The sequence below is a fragment of the Rhinopithecus bieti genome, unplaced genomic scaffold (assembly GCF_001698545.2).
Source record: "Rhinopithecus bieti isolate Rb0 unplaced genomic scaffold, ASM169854v2 scaffold_36959, whole genome shotgun sequence".
Lineage (NCBI taxonomy): Eukaryota > Metazoa > Chordata > Mammalia > Primates > Cercopithecidae > Rhinopithecus > Rhinopithecus bieti.
The window spans coordinates 2016677-2035881 of record NW_016816945.1 but is presented as its reverse complement, the minus strand read 5'-3'; the positions used below and the strand labels follow the sequence as shown (position 1 = coordinate 2035881).

General features: G+C 38.4%; 1 protein-coding gene across 1 annotated transcript in view; it reads right to left on the bottom strand.

The window, feature by feature from the left end:
* LOC108517545 (tetratricopeptide repeat protein 28) overlaps nt 1–19205 on the bottom strand; it is a 576472-nt gene that overhangs the window by 452505 nt on the left and 104762 nt on the right. The gene's annotated exons all lie outside the window — the stretch shown is intronic.

The following is a 19205-nucleotide window of genomic DNA, read 5'->3' as shown; positions in this document are numbered from 1 at the left end:
TATATATATAGTAAAGAGCACAATTCACAAACAAGACATAACAATCCTAAATTAGTATATAACCACCTAAAACAGAGCTTCAAAGTATATAAGGGAAAACTAGCAAGTGGAAGAAAAAAGTGAATAAATCTACAATGCTAGTTGGATATTTGAACTCTTATCTGACAGTAAATTATAGAACAACTACCCAGAAAATCAGCAAGATATAGAACACTTGATTATCACTATCAACCAAGTGGATCTAATTGACATTTACAGAATACTCCAATCTATAACAGCAGAATACACACTCTGGAATCGGGACTTACTATTAAATAGGTATAGACTTCCAGTTTTGCAAGAAGAAAAATGTTCTGGAGATGAATGGTGGTGATTGTTGCCTAACAATGTGAATGGACTTAATGCCACTGAACTGTAAACTTTAAAATGGTTAAAATGTTCAATTTTATGTTATGTATATTTTAACATAATTAAAAATAAATAATTTATTAAAATATTACATTAGACATCAATAATAAAGAGCTTTCAGGTTAATCCTGAAGTATCTGAATTAAAACACACGAGTAATCTATGAGTCAAGGAATAAACATAAGAGATAACAGAAAATATTTTGAAGTAGTTTAAAATGAAAACACTATATATCAAAATTTATAGAATGCAGTTAAAGCAGTACTTGGAGGGAAATGCATAGCTTCAGATGCTTATAGGAAAAAAAGTCAGGTCCAAAATCAATGATAGAAGAACAAAGTAAGTAGAAAGAAAACATAATAAAAATAAGAACAAATATCAATAAAATTTAAATGAAATCAAAACAAATTCAACAATATTCATTCATGCTAGTAATCAAGAAATGCAAATTAAAGCAACGTTGAGAAATGTTTTGCACATTACCCTAGCCAAAAATATTTTTTAAAAAACTAATTCAAGGACAAATAGAGGCCTGGTGCAGTGGCTCACTCCTGTAATCCCAGCACTTTGGGAGGCCAAGTTGTGAGGACTGCTTGAGTCCACGAGTTTGAGACCAGCCTGGGCAATGTAGCAAGACCCCATGTCTATAAAATAAAAAGTAACAAAAATAGCCAGGCATGGTGTGTGCACCTTATAGTTCCAAGTACTTGGGAGACTGAAGCAGGATCACTTGAGTACTGGAGGGCAAAGCTGCAGTGAGCCTTGATTATGCCACTGTACTCCAGACTGGACAACAGAGTAAGACTCTGTCTCAAAAAAAAAAAAAAAAAGAAGGAGAAGAAAGTAGAAGAGAAAGAATATGAAGAAGAAGGAGGAGGAGGAGGAGGAGATGAACAACAACAGGAGCGGGGAGGAGAGGGAGAAAGAGGAGGAGGAAGAATAAAAAGAGAAAGAAAGGAAGAGAGAGAAAGGAGGGAGGGAGGAAGGGAGGGAGAAGAGAAAATCTGAAGAACCTTATATCTATTAAAACAATTGAATTCATAATCAATTTTCCTAGGAAGAAAACTCCAGGTCCAGACAGCTTCACTGGACAATTCTATCAAATATTTAAGGAAAAAATTACAATCCTACACAGACATTTTTAGAAAAGGTACTAAGAGGAGACATTTTCAAACTCCTTTGATAATGTAACATTATATTGACAATGAAAGCAGACAAAGACATAAGAAAACTACAAACCAGTATCTTTAATGAACACAGATGAAAAAATTCTGAATAAAATTGCAGCAAATCAAATCCAACAATATCTAAAATAATAAAACACCATGACCAACTGGGATTGATTCTCAAATGTTAAACAAACCTTGTGGCTGGGTGCAGTGGCTCACACCTGTAATCCCAGCACTTTAAGAGGCCAAGGCGGGTGGATCACCTGAGGTCAGGAGTTTAAGACCAGTCTGGCCAACCTGGTGAAACCCCAACTCTACTAAAATACAAAATTAGCCAGGCGTGGTAGCGGGCACCTGTAATCCCAGCTACTCGGGAGGCGGAGGCAGGAGAATCACTTGAACCCGGGAGGAGGTTGCAGTGAGTCGAGATCACACCATTGCACTCCACCATTGCACTCCAGGGCGACACAGTGAGACTCCATCTCAAAAAAACAAACAAACAAACAAANCAGCACTTTAAGAGGCCAAGGCGGGTGGATCACCTGAGGTCAGGAGTTTAAGACCAGTCTGGCCAACCTGGTGAAACCCCAACTCTACTAAAAATACAAAAATTAGCCAGGCGTGGTAGCGGGCACCTGTAATCCCAGCTACTCGGGAGGCGGAGGCAGGAGAATCACTTGAACCCGGGAGGAGGTTGCAGTGAGTCGAGATCACACCATTGCACTCCACCATTGCACTCCAGGGCGACACAGTGAGACTCCATCTCAAAAAAACAAACAAACAAACAAACAAAAAAAAAAAACCCTTGCATTCCTAGAATATTTCCCACAGTTGCCTTAACATTTGAAAATGGGCCGGGCACGGTGGCTCAAGCCTGTAATCCCAGCACTTTGGGAGGCCAAGACGGGCGGATCACGAGGTCAGGAGATCGAGACTATCCTGGCTAACACAGTGAAACCCCGTCTCTACTAAAAATACAAAAAACTAGCCGGGCGAGGTGGCGGGCGCCTGTAGTCCCAGCTGCTCCGGAGGCTGAGGCAGGAGAATCACTTGAACCCGGGAGGAGGTTGCAGTGAGTCGAGATCACACCATTGCACTCCACCATTGCACTCCAGGGCGACACAGTGAGACTCCATCTCAAAAAAACAAACAAACAAACAAAAAAAAAAAAAAAAAAAACATTTGAAAATGAATCAATGAACAACAATCAGAATAACAAATAAAACCATGTAATCAGTTAAACAGATATAAAAGAAAGCATTTGATAGTATTCAAGATCCATTCATAATATACTTTTTAACAAGTCTCATCAAACTAAGACTAGAATGAAACTTTCTCAACATGATATAAGGCTTCTATAAGAAAACTTAACATTTAACATTGTCAGAGGCGTTTGACCCAGAGCAACTCCATCTTGATTAGGAGATGGGTAAAATAAGCCTATGACCAACTGGACTGCCTTCCCAGGAGGTAAGACATTCTTAGTCACAGGATGACATAGGAGGTCACCACAAGATACAGATCACAAAGACCTTGCTGATAAAACAGGATGTGGCAAAGAAGCCAGTCACAACCCACCAACACCAAGATGGCCCCAAAAGTGACCTCTGGTCATCCTCACTGCTCATTACATGCTAATTGTCATGCATCAGCTACTAAAAGACACTCCTACCACAGTGCCATGACAGTTTATAAATGCCATGGCGACATCTGGAAGTTACCCTATATGGTCTAAAAAGGGGAGGAACCCTTAGTTCCAGGAATTGCCCACCTTTTTCCCAGAAATCTCATGAGTAATCCACCTCTTGTAGAGCATAGAATCAAGAAATAACTGTAAGTATACTCAATCGAGCAGCCCATGAGGGTGCTCTGCCTATGGAGTAGCCATCCTTTTATTCCTTTACTTTCTTAATAAATTTGCTTTCACTTTACTCTATGGATTCGCCTCAAATTCTTCCTTGTGCGAAATCCAAGAACCCTCTCTTGGGGTCTGGATTGGGACCCCTTTCCAGTAGCATCACACTTACTATTAATAGTGAATTTTCTCCTGAAGGTCAGTAACAAGGCAGGTATATAAATTATCATCCCTTCACCGTACTACAGATTCTAGCCAATGCAACAAGGCTAGAGAAATCCCAATAAATCTACAAATTTTAAAAAACTAATAAAAGTGGCTAGATGTAGTGGCTTACACCTATAATCCTAGCAATTTGGGAGGCCATGACAGGAGGATCACTTAAAGTCAGGAGTTCAAGACTAGCCTGGGCAACATAGTGAGACCTTGTTTCTACAAAATATATATATATATATATGCCAGGCATAGTGGCATATACCTATAGTCCCAGCTACTTGTGAGGCTGAGGCAGGAGGATGGCTTGATCCTAAGAGTTTGGGGCTACAGTGAGCTATGATTGTGCCACTGTACTCTAGCCCAGGTGACAAAGGAAGACTATGTCTCTAAAAACAAAAAATAAAAAAACTAATATAAATAATAGGTGAATTTAGCAAAGTCACAGGATATAGTTTCAATATACAAAAATCAATTGTATTTCTAATACTAGCAATAGACAATTGGATATTTAAATTTAAAATATATATATCATTCACAATGTTATCCAAAACATGAAATGTTTAACAATAAATCTAACATAATACATGCAAGACTATTTAAGAAAATTACAGAATATTGCTGAAAGAAATGAAATAAGATCTTTAATTAGAGAGGTATACTATGTTCAGAAACGTGAAGACTTGATATTGTTAAGATATCAATTCTACACAAATTAATCAATAGAATTCAATGCAATTTCAATCAAAATTTCAACAAGATTTTTTGTAGAAATCAGTAAGCTGATTCTATAACTTACATGGAAATGTAAAGAACCTAGGGTAGCCAGAGCAACTCTGAAAGAACAGAACAAAGCTAGAAGACTTATACTACCTTATTCTAAGACTTACTATAAAGCTACAATAATCAAGATACTGTGGTATGTGCATAAGGATAGGTATGTAATAAATCAATAGAACAGAAGAGAAAATCCAGAAATAGGCCTCAAATATATGGTCACCTGATTTTTGACAAAGGTACCAGGTGCAGTGGCTCACGCCTATAATGCCAGCACTTCGGGCATGGCCTAACATGGTGAAACCCCGTCTCTACTAAAAATACCAAAATTAGCCAGGCGTGGTGGTGCACACCTGTAGTCCCAGGTACTTGGGAGGCTAAGACAGGCGAATCACTTGAACCCAGGACGCCGGGGTTGCAGTGAGCCGAGATGGCACCACTGCACTCCAGCCTAGGTGAAAGAGCAAAATTCCGTCTCAAAAAAACAACAAACAAACAAAATTAAAGACTGTCAACACCATGTGTTGGAGAAGATATCAAGTAACTGAAACTCTATATTGTTGGTGAGCATGTAAAGTGGTACAAATACTATGGCCAACAATATTGTAGTTTCCTTGAAGGTACCATGTGGCTCAGTAATTCTACATCTAAGTCTTTACCCAACAGAAATAAAAACTTATTTACACAGAGACTTGCACTTGAATGTTCACAGCAGTGTTATTCATAATACTAAAAAATAAAACTAACTCAAAGGTCCATCAACAAGTAAACAGATAAATAAATTATAATATATCTAGAATACCACAACAGAATACCACTCAACAATAAAAAGGAGTAAATTACTTATGTAAGAGCAATATGGATGAAACTCAAAAACATCACAATGAGCAAAAGAAGCCAAACACAAAAGATTCCATGCTGTGCGACTCCAAACATATGAGACTCTAGAAAGGGCAAATCTGATCTATAGTGACAGAAAGCAGGTCAGTGGTTGCCTCAGGTAGGGACACAGGGATGGAGCAACCAGAAAAGGGCAAAAGGAACTTTCCAGGGTCATGGAAGTGTTCTATATCTTGACTGCACAGTCAAAATATATAAATCTGATTGCACGGGTTCATTTGTTAGGTTCATTGAGCATTGAACTATATATTTTAGATGGATGTTTTATAATATTTGCATGTAAATTATACTTCAATAAAGTGATTTTTAAGATCTCTCTGCGTGTGTGTGTGTGTGTGTGTGTGTGTGTGTGTCTCATACACACATACACATGGAACATGGGCAGTAATGCTACAATATTCCAGGGCTGTGCAGTCCAATGATTGGGACTGCCAAAGTTTTTCCCTGCACAAATGCAGGCAAAGATTCATTTAAGCACCAATCATCCTCCTACACTTCAGCTGAATGAATGAAGGTGAAGTGGTACAAGACTCTACACTTAATTCATTTGAACAAAGTGGTTCTACCATTAATAAACGATGTAAAACTACACGCAAGATTTTTGTCTCTCCCTTATAAAGTATGCAAAACATTTTCTGCCTCTCATACAGTGTCCTCTTTCTACCCCCAGTCAATGAATCTAGTAATCTGAGTCACAATTTTATACTGCAATCAAATCAAAGAAGCTGTCATTTTTTATTTAACATCCATGGGCTGTAGTCATGAAAAATTTACTCACTGTAATATGGTTGCATTCCTTCCATAGTCAGACTCTTAATAATATGACGCAATATTCTTAAGGACATTTTAATGCTGAAGCATGTTAAAGAAAAGTAGCATAAAATAACTCTACAGACATGTATCATTTAACTCTCCCTAGTTAAAAAAAAAAAAAAAAAAAGAAAAAAATGCAGAACCGGAGCCAACAGTTAAATACTGGCTAAACATTAAACAATTTTAAGTAAAGACATATTTAATCATAGTTTCTTAGCACTACAAGCACTCCATCAAGAATACTAGATACGAAAATTGTGGGTCATTAACCTATATTTCTAACCACCCAATACTGCTGCTCTCTTTTGGAACTCTTTTATGTCATATAATTCAAATGCACCAGTTTTTACTATTATCTAAATATCATCTAATAAAAGACAAAAGCTCTGTCAAGTGACATTTAATTTTCTTCCCATATCTAAGCACTCCATGTTTTTGACAGTGGCTTACAGAGTGAGGGGAGTACAATTTTTGTTCACCCTGAGGATACAGCCTAGCCCCATATCATCTTAGAACAAGGCCCCAAAGGAAATATGGGGCTTGAATTCTGCTCTGAGGCAGGGCAGAGACTAACTCCAGCATAAGGAATTAATAATTTGGCCACGTGCTCTCAGTCTCAGTCTCCAACCAAAGACATCAAAAGCTAGATGGAGCATCTCAGACCTAATCAACCATGTACCAACATTCTTGATGCTCCAACAAATCAAGAGTAGAACTCAATTCTTCTCATTACCAGTCCACAGTGCACAGTTCTAGCCAATCACTAAATTCAATCCTGACAAATACACTACAAGCACCCACAATAACATTAAGCCAATCTGTAATTATCTCCAGGCAAAGCTCTGAGCAAAACTGTAATGTAGATAAAATGTGTCACTGGTTCTTCAAAGTCTCTTTTCTTCCCTTTGTTCCTTAACCTGTGATGTTCCTTTACTGTTTTTCCTACTTCACCAGGCATTCGGTGAGCTTGTGCTCTTTGTATCCACCTCTCTATTAAACCCTAGTCTTAGGGAAAGATTGAGAAATGCATTTATAGCAAGCTGAGCATGAACCCTTCTCAAAAATTATATATTTTAACCATGAGCAAAGAAATAATCAATTCATTCTGGTATCTCAGGGTGTTGAGGAAGTATGAGGTGGGTAAGCGAAGAGACCTTCCAGCCCAGTATCAAACCACCATGGCAATCTCTGAACAATAAGGCAAGCCCAGCCTATCCCACACCATTTAAAGCTACATTTTATTGTAATTTAACATCACCACAAATCATCAGTTATAAAGCTCAAAGTCACACTGGTTTGCTAGCTTTCACAAAGAGCAGCTTTACTGACATTAACAGCACCATTTCTTACTACCTATGCATCTGTCAAACCATCTGAGCAAATAGCTGAGAGGCAGTGTGCCAGGCAGGCTCCTGGCAGATGGATATGGCTGGAAGCATTCAGCAGATCAGTTTGGTGGTGAATGGTAAAACTGCCATTTGGAAATTTAAATTGTCTGCCTAAATACCACCTATCAATCCAGCATTATTATAGTTTAAAGTTTTCCAAGAAGGCCATTTTTCTCATTGGCTCATAAACATGTTTCCTTACCTCTATGTCAGTCATGATGTTCCCCTACCTATGATGCCTCTTTTATTCACATCCAAATCCTACCAATCCTTTAGGGCTTGTTCAAGTCCCACATTCTTTAAGAGGACTTCACCTGACTTTACCACTATAATAAGTTTTGTTAATAGTAATCCAAATACCATGTTTGAAAACTATTTTAATGTTTCCTCCAAATTCTAACACCTCTACATTGTATTTTCTTTTTCTTTTTTCCTTTTTTTTTTTTTTTTCTGAGATGGAGTCTCGCTCTGTCACCCAGGCTGGAGTGCAGTGGTACAATCTCAGCTCACTGCAGCCTCTGCCCTCTGGGTTCAAGAAATTCTCCTGCCCCAGCCTCCCTAGCAGCTGGGATTACAGGCATCCACCACCACACCCAGCTAATTTTTCGTATTTTTAGGAGAGATGGGGTTTCGCCATGTTGGCCAGGCTGGTCTCGAACTTCTGACCTCAGGTGATCTACCCGCCTCAGCCTCCCAAAGTGCTGGGATTACAGGTGTGAGCCACCACGTCTGGCCTCTAAATTCTAATTATTGAGCACACTATTATTGTCTATTGATCAGTCTGGTTTTCCATATATTCATCTTATTATATTTAAGGGCTCTGAGTTTCTTGAGGGCAACTATCAGGTCCTTCTTATTCATTTATTAATTCAACTAACCTTTACTAAATGTCTACTGCTGCCAGGCCCTGTGTTAAACATCAGGAATGTAAAAAATAAAAACAAACAGTTCTCAAAGGATTTAGAGTCTCTCCTTTTTAAGTCTATCTTAATTATCTGGTACTCATTGCAATGCCTAAAGTTAATACATAATGATTAATCAACTGTTTGCCAATTAACTGAACAAAAACATCTTTAAATTTTAAAATACAAAACAACTATATTCTGTAGTTTAGATCCCTTTTCAAAAGAAGAGCTATGTGGTTACATAGTTTTTACAGTTAAGATATTTGCAAAACAAAAAATGTGCTTGATTTGCAAACTGGAAGAGATAAGTCACTGTAAAATTCATGGTCTTCAATGTTTTTCTTCAATCTAAAGATTGGACATCACTGATTTCACAAAATACAGTTGTAAATTATTGTATCATACCTTAAATCTCCAAACTTCTATATTGAAAAGTCAAAGCTTTTAAGTTTCTTCTGCTCACAATCAAATAAGATCTGTACTTTAATTCCCAAAAATTTTAGTCCTGTGAGGATTGTGATCAATCCACCTTAAGATCAATGATAACCATTTTCTCTGTGGCTGTTTAGTGAAAAAATATCTTCTAGTGAGGAGATGCAACAGTCTAACACATAACATTTGCCATTTTCAAAGAGGTACTCCTCACTACATCCCTGAAAAAAGAGATAAATGATATTACTGACATTTTGCAGAAGTAGATCGTAAATTCTTTAAAAGAATTTTTTAGGGACAGAGACCCATAATTTCAGAATTGTGGCTACAATTCATTTTGAAATTTTAGCCAAAGCAGTTTAAGATCCCATTTCCCTCTGAAAACATAAAATGTCAGTAAGGTTTATCTACATTACTATGGTTTCATTATCCTCATTCAAGCTACAAATCTTTAAAGATAAGACTATTTTAGTTTATTTCATCAATCACAAGATTTCTAAATGCCTATTTAAATAACTCAGTGGTCAGGGATTAACTGTAACAGTGATACACTGTCCCTGTAACCATCCTTGTTAAAGACTAATCAAGTATTCATGGCCTACTTCTATCATGAGTGTGCCTCTATCATTTGTATCAGTAGCAAAGCTAACATAAAAAATTACCTCCAATGTTACTTTACTCTACAAAAAACTATAAAAGAGAAAATGAAACATTAAAAGTATCATAAATTCTATTTTATAGTATAATGACATAAATGCGAAGGTTTAAAAGACTAGTACTGCAGCAAAACATTTGGTAAGTCTTGACAGAATTTTATCTACTGTTCCAGAATTTAAAATAAAATTAAAACTAGAAAAAAATTTGAATGGAGTTATTTTAAGTGATTTCCAAGGACTCACATAAACTTAAGGCAAAGGGGTGGAAAAGATATTCCATGCAAATGGACACTAAAAGTAAGCGGGAGCAACTATTCTTGTATCGGACAAAGTAAACTCTAAAGCAATAGCAGTTTAAAAGACAAATAGGGACATTATATAATGATAAAAACTAGTTCAACAGGAAAATATCACAATTCTAAATGTATATGCACCTAACACTGGAGCCCCCAAATTTATAAAACAATTACTACTAGACCTAAGAAATGAGATAGACAGTAACACAGTAATAGTGAGGGACTTTACTAGTCCAGGAGATTGATAAATTCCTGGAAATATACAACCCTCCTAGATTAAAGCAGGAAGATATAGAATCTCGGGACAGACCAATAACAAGCAGCAAGATTGAAATGGTAATTTTAAAATTGCAAACAAAAAAAAGTCCAGGACCAGGTGGATTCACAGCTAAATTCTATCAGACATTCAAAGAAGAATTGGTACCAATCCTATGGACACTATTCCAAAAGATAGAGAAAGAGGGAATCCTTCCTAAATCATTCTATGAAGCCAGTATAACCCTAATACCAAAACCGGGGAAGGACATAGCAAAAAAAAAAAAGAAGAAGAAGAAAGAAAGAAAACTACAGACCAATATCCCTGATGAAAATAGATGCAAAAATCCTCAACAAAATACTAGCAAACCAAATCCAACAGCATATCAAAAAGATAATCCACCATGACCAGGTGGGTTTCATACCAGGGATGAGGATGGTTTAACATAAGTAAGTCAATAAATGTGTTATACCACATAAACAGAATTGAAAGCAAAAATCACATGATCATCTCAATAGATGCAGAAAAAGCATCTGATAAAAATCCAGCACCTCTTTATGACTAAAACCCTCGGCAAAATCAGCATAGAAGGGACATACCTTAATGTAATAAAAGCCATCTTCAACAAACCCACAGCCAACATTATACTTAACAGGGAAAAGCTGAAAGCATTCCCCCTGTGAACAAGACAAGTATGACCACTTTCACCACTTCTATTCAACATAGTACTGGAAGTCCTAGCAAGAGCAATCAGACAAGAGAAAAAAATAAAGCACATCCAAATCAGCAAGGAGGAAGTCAAACTGTCACCGTTTGCTGATGATATGATCATACACCTAAAGAACCCTAAAGATTCATCCAAAAAGCTCCTAAAACTGGTAAATGAATTCAGCAAAGTTTTAGGGTACAAAATTAATGCACACAAATCAGTAGCTCTGCTATATACCAACAGCAACTAAGCTGAGAATCAAATCAAGAACTCAACTCCCTTCACAATAACTACAAAAAAAAAATAAAATACTTAGGAATATACCTAACCAAGCAGGTAAAGACCTCTACAAGGAAAACTACAAAACACTGCTAAAAGAAATCACAGATGACACAAACAAATGGAAACACAGCCCATGCTCATGGATGGGTAAAATCAATATTGCAAAAATGACTATCTTGCCAAAAGCAATCTACAAATTCAATGCAATTCCCATCAAAATATCACCACAGTTCGAGTTCACAGAACTCGAAAAAAAATCCTAAAATTCATATGGAATCAAAAAAGAGCCTGCATAGCCATGTAAGACTAAGCAAAAAGAACTAATCTGGAAGTATCACATTACTGACTTCAAAGTATACTGTAAGGCCATAGTCACCAAAACAGCATGGTACTGGTATAAAAATAGGCACACAGACCAATGGAACAGAATGTAGAACCCAAAAATAAACCCAAATACTTACAGCTAACTGTTCTTTGGCAAACTAAACAAAAAGTGGGGAAAGGACAACCTATTCAACAAATGGTGCTGGGACAACTGGCAAGCCACATGTAGAAGAATGAAACTGGATCCTCATCTCTCACCTTATACAAAAATCAACTCAAGATGGATCAAAGACTTTTAACTCTAAGATCTGAGACCATAAAGATTCTAGAAGATAACACTGGAAACACCCTTCTAGACACCAGCTTAGGCAAACACTTCATGACCAAGAACCCAAATACAAATGCATCAACAAAATAAGATACATAGATGGGACTTAATTAAACTTAAAAGCTTCTGCACAGCAGAAGAAATAATCAGCAGAAGTCTGGCACAGTCACTCATACCTGTAATCCCAGCACTTTGGGAGGCTAAGGCAAGTGGATCCCTTGAGGTCAGGAGTTCGAGACCAGCCTGGCCAACATGGTGAAACCCCATCTCTACTAAAAATACAAAAATTAGCTGGGTGTGGTGGCACACAACTGTCATCCCAGCTACTAGGGAGGCTGAAGCGGGAGAATCACTTGAACCCGGGAGGCGGAGGTTGCTGTGAGTCCAGACTGTACCACTGTACTCCAGCCTGGGTGACAGAGTGAGACTCCATCTTTCAAAAGAAACAAAAGAAAGAAAGAGGCCGGGCGCGGTGGCTCAAGCCTGTAATCCCAGCACTTTGGGAGGCCGAGACAGGCGGATCACAAGGTCAGGAGATTGAGACCATCCTGGCTAACACGGTGAAACCCCGTCTCTACTAAAAATACAAAAAACTAGCCGGGCGCGGTGGCGGGCGCCTGTAGTCCCAGCTACTCGGGAGGCTGAGGCAGGAGAATGGCGGGAACCCGGGAGGCGGAGCTTGCAGTGAGCTGAGATCCGGCCACAGCACTCCAGCCCGGGCAACAGAGTGAGACTCCGTCAGAAAGAAGGAAGGAAGGAGGGAGGGAGGGAGGGAGGAAGGAAGGGAGGAAGGAAGGGAGGAAAGAAAGAAAGAATCAGCAAAGTTAGCAGACAATCCATGGAGTGAGAGAAAATCTTCACAATCTATATATCCAACAAAGGACTGATATTCAGAATCTATGAAGAACTCAAACAAATCAGCAAGAAAAAAACAATCCCATCAAAAAGTGGGCTAAACACATGAATAGACAATTCTCAAAAGAAGACATACAAATTACCAACAAGCATATGGAAAAATGCTCAACATCACTAATTATCAGGGAAATGCAAATCAAAACCACAATGCAATACCACCTCACTCCTGCAAGAATGGCCATAATGAAAAAATAATAGATGTTGGCATGGATGTAGTGAAAAGGAACCACTTTTACACTGTTGGTGGGAATGCAAACCAGTACAACCACTAGGGAAAACAGTGTGGAGGTTCATTAAAGAACTAAAAGTAGATCTACCATTTGACCCAGCAATCCCGTTACTAGGTATCTACCCAGAGGAAAAGAAGTCATTACGCAAAAAGATACTTTTTTGTATTACACCTATGTGTAATAATACAGCAGCACAATTTCCAATTGTAAAAATACAGAACCAGCCCAAATGCCCATCAATCAATGAGCAGATAAAGAAAATGTGGTATATTTTATACCATGGAATACTACTCAGCCATAAAAAGGAACGAAATAATGGCATTTGCAGCAACCAGAAAGGAACTGGAGACCATTATTCTAGGTGAAGTAACTCAGGAATGGAAAACCAAACATTGTATGTTCTCACTCATATGTGGGAGCTAAGCTATGAGGACACAAAGGCATACGAATGATACGCTGGACTTTGGGGACTAGAGGAAAAGGGTAGGGGTTGCCGAGGGATAAAAGACTACACTTTGAATACACTGCTTGAGCGATGGGTGCACCAAAATCTCAGAAATCGCCACTGAAGTACTTATTAATGTAACCAAACACCAACTGTTCCCCAAAAACCTATTAAAACAAATTTTTAAATGCAATATTTTAGTTATGTTTTTAATTCCACAAATTAGACATTACTCTTTCATACAGATATTTCTTGTTTACATTTATCCATGTTTACTAATTTTGTTGCTCATCATCATATATCAGACTTTTCTGAGATCATTTTCCTTCAGCATAAAATATACCCTCTAGTGAAGGGTTCATGGCAAACTCAGTTTTGGTTAATTAAAAAAAAATGCCCTATTTCTTGGCTGGGCACGGTGGCTCACACCTGTAATCCCAGCACTTTGGGAGGCCAAGGCGGGTGGATCACATGAGGTCAGGAGTTCAAGACCAGCCTGGCCAACATAGTAAAAACCCGTCTCTACTAAAAATGCAAAAATTAGCTGGACGTGGTGGCATATGTCTGTAGTCCCAGCTACTCAGGGGGCTGAGGCAGGAGAATCACTTGAACTCGGGTGGCGGAGGTTGCAGTGAGCCAAGATCGCACCACTGCACCCCAGCCTGGGCAACAGAACAAGACCCTGTCTCAAAAAGAAGCCCTATTTCTCTTTCATTCTTAAAAGACCATTTTTCTAAATATATAACACTAGGCCAATTGATACCTTCCTCCACGCTATGCATGCCGACACTGGTCTCTAGCTTCCAGTTTTGCTATTCAGAAATCTAACATCAGTCCAAGTGTTATCATTCTCTAAGTAATCCATTTTTTCTTTCTGGTTACTTTTAAAATTTTTCTCATTGCCTTTGATGTTCTTTAGTATATTAGGCATCTAATGCTGCATGAGAAGTTATCCTCAAAACATGGTGACTTAAAACAATAAACATTTATTATCCCACAGTTTCCGTGGTTGAAGAACTCAGAAGCAGCTTAGATGGCTGATTCTGGCTCTAGATATTTTATGAGGCTGCAATTGAGATGTTAGCTAGAGCTACAATCATCTGAAGGCTTGGCCAGGGCAGGAGGATATACTTTCAAGGTAACTCATTCATATGCCTCATAAGTTGATGCTGGTTATTGGTAGGAGGGCTCAATTCTTCTCCACTCGGGCTTTTCCATGGTTGCCTGAGTGACCTCACAACATGGTGACTGGCTTCATCCAGAGAGAGTGCTCCAAGAATGGGAAAGGTGGAAGCCACAATGTCTTTAACCTCCAACGTCACACTCCTTCATTTGCACAATACCCTTATTAGTTATGAAAGTCAGCCCCATTAAGTGTGAGTGAGAACAATATAAGGGTGTGAAAGAAAGAATCATTAGGGATCATCTTGGAGGCTGGCTACCAGACACAGTTTCACCTACAATATCTTTAGGTGTGGGTTTAATTATTCTGCTTTGTAAAAGTAGAGCTTTTCTATATATATAAACTCAAGTCTTTCAATAATTTTAGAAAATTTTCAGGCATTATCTCTTCCAATATCGTCTCTCCTGCATTTTCTTGTCTTGCTTTCTGGGATTCTGAGTAGAGACCTGTATTAAACCTTCATATTCCATTTCTCTTAACCTCTCTGTCATATATTCCATTTCTCTGCCTCTGTGCTACATTCTATGTGATTTCTCCAAACCATCTTGTAGTTCACAAATTCTCTCTGAAGCTAGGTTAATCTGCTATTTAACCAATCTGTTGGGGTTTTTATTCCAACGACTACATTCTTCACGTACAGACATTCTATTTGGTTCATTTTCAAATCTTCTTGGTCATATTTGATACTCTCTTGCTGCTCGCTCATTTTTGTGAGTTCATCTATCTTTAAATATTTTATGCATAGTTATTTAATATTCTATACCTGATCCCTTCAATATCTTAAGTTCTTGGGGTCTGTTGTATTTTTCAGCCAACTCCTTAATAATGATTTGTTTCCTTCTGTATTTGATCATCTTGGATTGTGACTTCAAATCTAGTTGATCTTAAACAGAAAATCCTTGGTGGTAAATGAAGAAAGTTTTCCTTCAGAGACAGAATTTATATTTGCTTCCTCCAGGAACTATGGGCTCTATCAATCTTCTCTGGCTCCCTTCAACAGTCCCTGGCTTAAGGCTGGAATTTCATATTCAGCTTTCTTATCTTGTTACCTACCTAAGGCTTAGACTCCCAACTGCCATGCTGATATAAACATTTACCTCCAAGGCTACTTTCATGTGTGATTATTTTTTACTGTTTCAGTCTTAGTTCATAATTTTTAGCTGTAATTTTGTCATCGTTGTTTTTTTTTTTTTTACTTTTGATAAACATTGTATAATTTCACTTAATTTCTGCAAGTCCAGCAATGCATTCGTTAGTGGTTTGTTGTGAAAGGTTCCCATAACCTAACTTGTCTGTTATTCTTCTGAAGGTGAAATACTCAAATCCTTTCCTTACCCATGCTCATCTTTTACCTGATAAATAATTCCAGAGGAACTATCATGGACTAATTTAACATTTATCATAAGTAATTTATTATTCAGAGTTCATTTACATGGTAAGATGTAAACTGTCACCAAGAAACCAAAAATGTTGGTGTATTTTTGTCAAGTAGTACCTCACTGATGTGGATAAAATGCGGATTCAGCATGTCAGAAATATTGGCCAGGCGTGGTGGCTCACGCCTGTAATCCCAGCACTTTGGGAGGCAGAGACAGGTGGATCACCTGAGGTCAGGAGTTCAAGACCAGCCTGACCAACATGGTGCAATCCTGTCTTTACTAAAAATACAAAATATTAACCGGGCATGGTGGCACATGCCTGTAATCCCAGCTACTTGGGAGGCTGAGGCAGGAGAATCACTTGAACCCAGGAGGCGGAGGTTGTAGTGAGCTGAGATTGCACCATTACACTCCAGCCTGGGCAACAATAGTGAAACTCAATCTTGAAAAAAATAAAAAAGAAAAAAAGAAAGATATATTGCAAAAACTTAATAATAGATTATCCTAAAGAATTTCCATTTCTGGCCGGGCACAGTGGCTCACGCCTGTAATCCCAGCACCTTGGGAGGCCAAGGCAGGCGAATCACCTGAGGTCAGGAGATCAAGACCAGCCTGGCCAACATGGTGAAACCCTGTCTCTACTAAAAGTACAAAAATTAGCTGGACATGGTGGCAGACACCTGTAATCCCAGCTACTCAGGAGGCTGAGGCAGGAGAATAGCTTGAACCTGGGAGGCAGGGAATGTAGTGAGCTGAGATCGCACCACTGCACTCCAGTCTGGGCAAAAAAAAGTGAGACTTTGTCTCAGAAAAAAAACAAAACAAAACAAAAAAAAAACACACATACACACACACACACACACACACCAAAAAAAAAAAAAAAAAAGAATTTCAGTTTATTTCCAAGTGAATGATGACCCAAAAGAGTTGATATGTAGAGAGCCTGCTCAAAATGGTTCACATGACTTCATTAATCATGCATGCCCCTAGATATCTTTATCTTATCTATATGCTTAGAAACAGTTTTTCTACAAAGATCAATTGATATGCCCTAATCCAAAATGTTGGTTAAAATGTCATTAGTTTCACTTAGGCAAACTTGTATAACCAAGATCAGTTAAAATAATACTAAAAACCTCAGTCTCCAAAGAATCCGAAAGTACTCCAGCCACAATAACTTCAGTTTTTGGTTTGCTCATTCAAGTACTATAGTTTTTAAAGTTCAATCTTTTAAGAAGTTAAACTTAAGACCTATAACATTCAGCCCATACCCGATTACCAAGTCTACTAATTCTGCCTGCTGAATTTATCTACCATACTCCATCCCAACTGCCACCACCCTGGCCTAAGACAATATTTATCATTCCTCCCCTAAGCAGAGCAACAGTATCTATTTCCCCACCTACAGTCCTGCCTCTTTGTAGTCCATCATCCATACTATAACCAAAGTGGTCTTTTTTCAGGACATAATGTTAGTATTTGACACAATGGGTCATTCCCTCCTTCACTTAGCTTCTAGGATATCACGTTCTCCAGTTTTTTCTCTTATCACATTGGCTGCTCCTCCTCAGGCTCCTTTGCTGATCTTCCCATCTTTTCCTAAATTCTGAATGTTGAAGTGCCATAAGACTCAGTCCTCAGTCTTCTCTTTCCTATACAAACACTTTCTAAGTATCTCATCAAGTTTTATTATGGCTTTAACTACCACCTATGTGCTGGCAAATCTCATATTTATAGCTTGAGCTCTGATCTCTCCCATGGGTCCAAATACCTACTTGTCTTCTCCAACTGGATGTCTAAGAGGGATCTCAAATTTAATATCTAAAACAGAACTCTTGGCTTTGTATTACTCCCCTCCAAAAAAAGAGTTTCTCCTTCAGTCCTTCCTGTCTCAGAACTGGCATCAGCATTCACCCAGCAGCACAGGTTAAGGACCTCTGAGTCATCCTTGATTCCTCTCTTTCTTTCACAACCCAAATTCAAATCCCTCCAAATCCTACTTGATGCTATCTGGAAAACATATATCCTAAATCCAGCCGTTTTTATCACCTCAACAGTTATCACCCTAGTCTAAGTTATCATTTCTTTCCTGGATTGCAGCAACAGCGCTCTAATTGATCTTCCTGCTTCTAGCCTTACCACTTTTTACTTTATTCTCTGCCAGCCACCATAATGACATTGCCAAAATATAAGTCACTTTGGTTCCCTGCTCAAAACTTTCCAATGACTTCCAATCATATTTAAAATAAAATCCAATGTCTTATCATGGCTTACAAGGTCCTGTAACTTATGACTTGGGCCCTCCTACCTCTCTGACCTCATCTCTTATCTCTCTTCTCACTCACAAACTTTCTGCAGTTTTTCCAATACATAATCACTTCCACCCAAGGAACTGTCTGTTTTCTCTTCCTGGGACATGCTTTCCCCAGATCTTCATATGACTCACTTCCTTACTTCATTCAGGTCTCTGCTCAAATGTTACCTAATCAAAGAGGCCTTTCTCAGATGACCTCCTCAGGGTGAACTTCCCTGACGTTTCTACCTAAAATTGCTACCTCTCCTTCATTTTGTTTTTTTGTTGTTGTTGTTTTTGTTTGTTTGTTTGAGACAGATTCTCACTCTGCCACCCAGGCTGTTTACACTGTTGGTGGGACTTCATCAGAGGAAAGGTTTTCAAGCATTTTAAGACAGAAAGGGGCCAGCACAGTGGCTCATGCCTGTAATCCCAGCATTTTGGGAGGCTGAGGCAGACAGATCGCTTGAGTTTAGGAGTTTGAGACCACCCTCGGCAACATGGCAAAACCCTGTCTCTACAAAAAATACAAATATTTGCCAGGTGTGGTGGTGTGTACCTGTAGTCCCAGCTACTTAGGAAGGTGAGGCGGGAGAGGGTTGCTTGAGCCCAGGAGGCAGAGGTTGCAATGACCTGAGATGGAGCCACTGCACTCCAGCCTGGGTGACATGGCCAGACTCTGCCTCAAAATAAGAAGAAGAAGAATAAGACAGACAAACTCTACAAAAAAAAAAAAAAACAGAATCTATAGAAATATTTTAAAATAAAATATTTTTTAAAGTTTTTTGCTCAATGACCTTACACTGAAAATGTAATGGACGCAATAAAAAATGATAAAGGGATATCACCACGGACCCCACAGAAATACAAACTACCATCAGAGAATACTATAAACACCTCTACGCAAATAAACTAGAAAATCTAGAAGAAATGGATAATTTCCTGGACACTTACACTCCTCCAAGACTAAACCAGGAAGAAGTTGAATCCCTGAATAGACCAATAGCAGGCTCTGAAATTGAGGCAATAATTAATAGCCTACCAACCAA